The sequence below is a fragment of the Macaca mulatta genome, chromosome 7 (genome assembly GCF_049350105.2).
Source record: "Macaca mulatta isolate MMU2019108-1 chromosome 7, T2T-MMU8v2.0, whole genome shotgun sequence".
NCBI classification, from domain to species: domain Eukaryota; kingdom Metazoa; phylum Chordata; class Mammalia; order Primates; family Cercopithecidae; genus Macaca; species Macaca mulatta.
Window position 1 is genome coordinate 91148068 of NC_133412.1, and position 5860 is coordinate 91153927.

Sequence of the window (5860 nt, forward strand, 5' to 3'; positions counted from 1 at the left end):
GATGAGAGCATGGGGAGTAGAGAGCTTTTTCTGCATCTGGCTGTTTCTCAATTGCCTTTAGCTCAAAATAATCCTTATGCCAAGGGGGCATCCTTTGGGGTGGCATATTGTGATGCTTTCACACTCCTGCCTCGGAGCCTGTGATCTCCCCATCATTCTGCCTTTGCTCCAGAAAGCCGTGCATGATGGTGCTGGGAGTCTGGCCACAGAGATGAGATTCCCAGCTTTGCCTGTCATCAGGGATGACATCTCAGCCAAGGCCAGCCCCCTTCCTAGGCCTCGGTTTCCTCTTCTGTAAAGCAGAGAGGAGCATGGTGCCTACCTCCTGGGGGGCAGTTAAGAGCATTCCACAACAAGATAAGGTGAAATAACAGCCTGTGTGCACCAGGTTCTCCTTATATACTAGCTAGACGCTTCAGACAGAAAGCTACATTACAGAAAGGGACAGTGATGTTCAAAGTGACTTCTGAGCCATGTAGCACATCACCCCCAAACACTGCCATGGATATTCTCTCACTGAATCCTTATAATTATTTTCTTTTATGGATGAGAACAGGAGAGCTTAGAGACATTTGATGCCTGGCCCAGGTTGCATAGCCCACGCCATGGCTCAGGCTCCCAGTCCTGCGCTGTCTCGAACCTGGGATACCCTGCAGTGGCTCACTGAGAGGGTGAGTCCTGCTGTTCTGTGGATGGTGCCTGCAAGCCCCAGGGAGGTGTGGACAGAGGTGAGTTTTGCAAAGGGGTGGTGTTGCCCAGATCAGGGCTCCATATGGGCACAGGGAGTTCTGGAAGGTTGGAAATTCCCCAGAAGACAAGCTGAGGAAGGGAAACAGCAGCAAGGCCAGGAGGGAGGCCAAGGAGGCAAAAGACGACAGGATCAGAAAAAGGCAGGCAGGAGGCCAGGGCCGGCTGCAGCAGAGGGGCAGATTCTGTGAGGCCAGCTGCTGAGGGTGCAGGGTGCAGAGCTCGATGAGACCCAGGATGGTCAGTGCAGAAAGCCCGTGCCCCAGAGAACTGGAGGAGGCCTGGCGCATCTCCACTGCTGGCAACTCCTTAGAGGCACTGGCTCAGCAGGAAGAGGAGGCCAGCCAGACACCGGGGCAGGTGGGGTGAGCACACAGGGAGCAGCGGGGAGCCAGATGGGGGGGAGAAAAAGAAGCTGGCGCTAACCATGGGCAGAGTATCCTCACATTTGGTCAGCTACACGTGGACGAGGACACGTGGCTGTCAGGTCTGGTGATCCCAAGCTCTGGGGAGGGCTGGAGCACAGGGGGCTCTCTCACTGCTGGTGAGAAGAGAAACTTCCCGGCCACGCAGGGGCAGCGTCTGCAGCACCTACCAAAGTGAAGAAACCCAGTTCCACCCCCAGGTACATTTCTGACAGGCACTGTGCACAGGTGCACCTGGAGACAGGATATTTATGGAGCAACCTTCCTAAGAGCCAAAGATCAGAAGCAACCCCAAGTCCATCAATAACAGAAGAGAGAAAGCAATGATTGTGTTCATGTAATGGGCCATGCACGGAACTGCAATAAGAAATGAGCGAAGACCAGGCAATGAAATAGAAGGATCCCCCAAACACGCTGAGCAAAAGAAATCAGACGCTGACGAGGACATGCCCAGTGATCCCAGGGGCAGAAAGAGGCCCAACTCAACTCTGGTGCTTAAGTGAGTTGCCCCAGGTCCCAGGGCTGCTCACAGGCACTACTGACTTTCAGCTCAGGCCAGTGTCAACCTGAGTGTGTGTGTGTGTGTGTGAATGTGTGTGTGAGTGTGTGTAAGGGTGTGAGTGTGTGTGACTGTGTGTGTGACTGTGTGTGTGAATGTGTGTGAGTGTGAATGTGTGTGTGAGAGTGTATGTGTGTATGTGAGTGGGTGAGTGTGTGAGTGTGTGTCAATGCGTGTGAGGGTGAATGTGTGTGTGGGACAGTGTGAGTGTGTGAGTGTGTGTGTGTCAATGCATATGAGGGTGAATGTGTGTGTGGGAGAGTGTGTGTGGGTGGGTGGGTGTGTGTCAATGCGTGTGAGGGTGAATGTGTGTGTGGGAGAGTGCGTGAGTGGGTGGGTGGGTGTGTGTCAATGCCTGTGAGGGTGAATGTGTGTGTGGGAGAGTGTGTGAGTGGGTGGGTGGGTGAGTGTGTGTCAATGCGTGTGAGGGTGAATATGTGTGTGGGAGAGTGTGAGTGGGTGGGTGGGTGTGTGTCAATGCGTGTGAGGGTGAATGTGTGTGTGGGAGTGTGAGTGGGTGTGTGTGTGTGTGTGTGTGTCAATGTGTGTGAGGGTGAATGTGTGTGTGGGAGAGTGTGAGTGGGTGGGTCAACACGTGTGAGGGTGAATGTGTGTGGGAGAATGTGTGAGTGGGTGGGTGGGTGTGTGTCAATGCGTGTGAGGGTGAATGTGTGTGTGGGAGAGTGTATGAGTGGGTGAGTGGGTGAGTGGGTGGGTGAGTGTGTCAATGCGTGTGAGGGTAAATTGTGTGGGAGTGTGAGTGGGTGAGTGGGTGGGTGTGTGTCAATGCGTGTGAGGGTGAATATGTGTGTGTGGGAGAGTGTGTATGTGAGTGGGTGAGTGGGTGGGTGAATGTGTGTCAATGCGTGTGAGGGTGAATGTGTGTGTGGGAGAGTGTGAGTGTGCAAGTGGGTGAGTGGGTGGGTGAATGTGTGTCAATGCATGTGAGGGTGAATGTGTGTGGGGGAGAGTGTGTGTGGGTGGGTGAGTGTGTGTCAATGCGTGTGAGGGTGAATGTGTGGGAGAGTGTGTGAGTGTGTGGGTGAGTGGGTGGGTGAGTGTGTGTCAATGCTTGTGAGGGTGTATGTGTGTGTGGGAGAGTGTGAGTGTGTGTGAGTGGGTGAGTGGGTGTGTGTCAATGCGTGTGAGGGTGAATGTGTGTGTGGGAGAGTGTGAGTGTGTGTGAGTGGGTGAGTGGGTGGGTGTATGTCAATGCATGTGAGGGTGAATGTGTGTGTGGGAGAGTGTGAGTGTGTGAGTGGGTGAGTGGGTGGGTGTGTGTCAATGCGTGTGAGGGTGAATGTGTGTGGGGGAGAGTGTGTGTGAGTGGGTGAGTGGGTGGGTGAGTGTGTGTCAATGCGTGTGTGAATGTGTGTGGGAGTGTGTGTGTGTCAATATATGTGTGAGTGTGAATGTGTGTGAGAGAGTGTGTGTGTGAGTGGGTGTGTGAATGTGTGTGAGTGTGTGTGAATGTGTATGAGATAGTGTGTGTGTGAGAGAGTGTGTGAGTGGGTAAGTGTGTGAATGTGTGTCAATGTATGTATGAGTGTGAATGTGTGTGTGAGAGTGTGTGTGAATGTGTGATTGTGTGTGTGTGAGTGTGTGTGAGTGTGAGCATGCAGGTGTGTGTTCTGTGCTGATGTTAGGTTAGGCAGGGCTGTCTCATCAGGCCTCCAGCACAGCTGTTAGGGGCTGAATTGTGTTTCTCCCAAATTCATGCACTGAGGCCCTGAACCCCCAATTCCTCAGAATGTGACTGTATTTGGAGACAGGGCCTTTACAGAGGCAGTTAGGTTTAAATGGGGTCGTTAGAGGCCCTAACATGATCTGACTGGTGTCCTTACAAGAAAAAGAGATTAGGACAGAGACAGGCACAGAGGAAGGATCACATGTGGACATGGAGAGAGGGTGGCTGTCTGCAAGCCCAGGATGGTCTCAGAGAAACCAACCCTGCTGATGCCTTGATTTTGGGCTTCCAGCTTCCAGAGCTGTAAGAAAAATTAAGCTGTTGCTTAAGCCTCCCATTCTGTGGTATTTTGCTATGGCAGCCTGAGCTGGCTGAGACACCAGCCTCCAGTCCTTCAGGGCTGGGAAGTGAGTGGGTCCCACATTCCTTCTCGTCCTCTCCAGCCCACCCTTAACAAAGGTTTTGCCCCAGGGAGGAGCCTCACTGGTCACCTGGCCAGATGGCCTCTCTAGACCCAGGTGAGGATCGGCCTGCTCGAGCTCACATGGCCCCTGGTCGGCCTGCTGCCATCCCTGAGGAAGAAGGCTTCATGTGACGGGGTGGGGAGCAGACCTGGGTGGGCGTCATGAGCCCACAGAGAAAGATTCTCCGTCATAGCTACACAGTAGAGTCCTGAAACTCAAAAACATGCCCCTGCTTGTGTCTCCCCAGAGCAATTAAGGCAGAACCAGGGAATGGCGTCCAAGCCCATGCGCTCGCTTTGTAACTTCCCCTAATGTGCAGCCAGAGCTGCAGCGCCCACTGAAGGGGCATCACGGACACCTGGAGGCGGCTGTGGCTCCTGCCGCCTGGGTGCGCTTCTAGTGCTGGTCGAGCGTGCTCCTGATGCCAGCCTGTAGGCTTCCCTCCGTCTTATTGCTAAATCCTCCTTGAGCAATCGATGCCATCCACCTGACTTTCCTGGAGAAACCCCTCTGTGACTTTGCTCTCCATATGGAAATTGTGTGCCGTTTCTGTTGTCACTGATTTCTCCAGACATGTTGAACACGGGCTCGGGTCCCTCCCAGCACCACACCTGTTGCCTTCCCCACACACCCAGATGGGATGAGGTCAGCTGCTCCGGAAGCCATGCAAGAGCCCAACGTGCCCAGGCTCCAGCTTCCCCCACACGACTGCACCCAGCGCCAGGCTGGGGTGGTGTCCATGCAGAGGCGGCAGCTGCTGTGGGGAGCCAGGCAGTCCGGGGTCTAAAGCATGGCCCTGCCACTGACTAGTGGAGTGGTGGGGGTCAAGCAGCCTCGCCCAGTGAGCCTCAGTTGATTCCTGTGTAAAGTGGACCAGCGACACCCAGACCCTGGCTTTGATACAGGAGATGTGGTATGTGCCTGGGGCAGGCAGCAAGAAGCCGGGAGAGGCCTTTGTTACTTTATCTTTTGCCTCTCTTGCCTTGCACCCTTTTGGCATCCTGTGATCAGAGGAGATTCCGATGTTGCTAAGGAGGCTTCAATCACAGGGATCTCCCCTGGCGGTTCCCTGCCAATCTCTGGAAACTCCCTCTCCTGCTTTTCCTTCTGAGAATCTCCAGAGTCAGTTCGTGCAAGGCTCTGCCAACCTCCAAGCATGCCCCAGGGCTGGGATGAGAGGGAATGGGGAGGGAAGGGGCTCTGCGCAGGTGGTTGGGCCACTCATCTCTCTGCTCCTGCTACTTCCCCTGCAGCAGTTCGGGATCCCACCAAGGGGCTGCACACTGCACCTTGCCTTCTTGCTCACCGGCATTGGATGCACCAGAAGGAAGCAAGCTCAGCACTGCCCACATGCTGGGCCTTTGTGTGAATTACAGAAGGCGCCCCTCTGGGCAGCACCAGCCCCTGGCATGGCATGGCAAAAGTGGCATGGGCTGGATTTCAGGTCCAATTTGCCTCCTAGCTGGGCACATTTGGCTCAACACAACTACACAACTGAACAGAACAACCCTGAAGACAATTGCCATTCAGTCATCACCCAGAGAAACCATTTATAGCAAGGGAAACAGCAGCTCACTGCAAAGCCTGATTCTGCAGTGTCTCTTCCCAAGCCTTGCATCTGGAGCATGAACTCCTGGAGGGAGGTGATGGCCATGGGATTCATCCCTGCGTTTCCTCTCTGCCACACAGAGAGTGGGGTCCTGCACACGATGGGGACTCAGAAGCAACAGGCTGAGCCAGTGCTTACATTGTGGCTCTGTCCTTAATGTGCGGGCTTTCTGGGTGATCGTGCCTTTCTCCGCTCTGTGAACAGTCAAGTTAGCATCCCTTAGCAGATGCACAGGACCTAGAAGACTGTAGGCAGATGCAGCAATATTGAGGCAGAGGCCACCAGGCAGGCTCCTGGATGCCTCGGGTAGAGTTCCAGAATGAAATGCCTGTGAATGTGTCTCCCAGGACAGCACAGGGTTTTACTCGC

At 54.4% G+C, this 5860-nt stretch overlaps 1 pseudogene; it reads right to left on the reverse strand.

The window, feature by feature from the left end:
- Nucleotides 1-660: 660 nt before the first annotated feature.
- Nucleotides 661-4045, reverse strand: LOC100429341 (uncharacterized; annotated as a pseudogene).
- Between the last annotated feature and the right edge of the window lie 1815 nt (nt 4046-5860).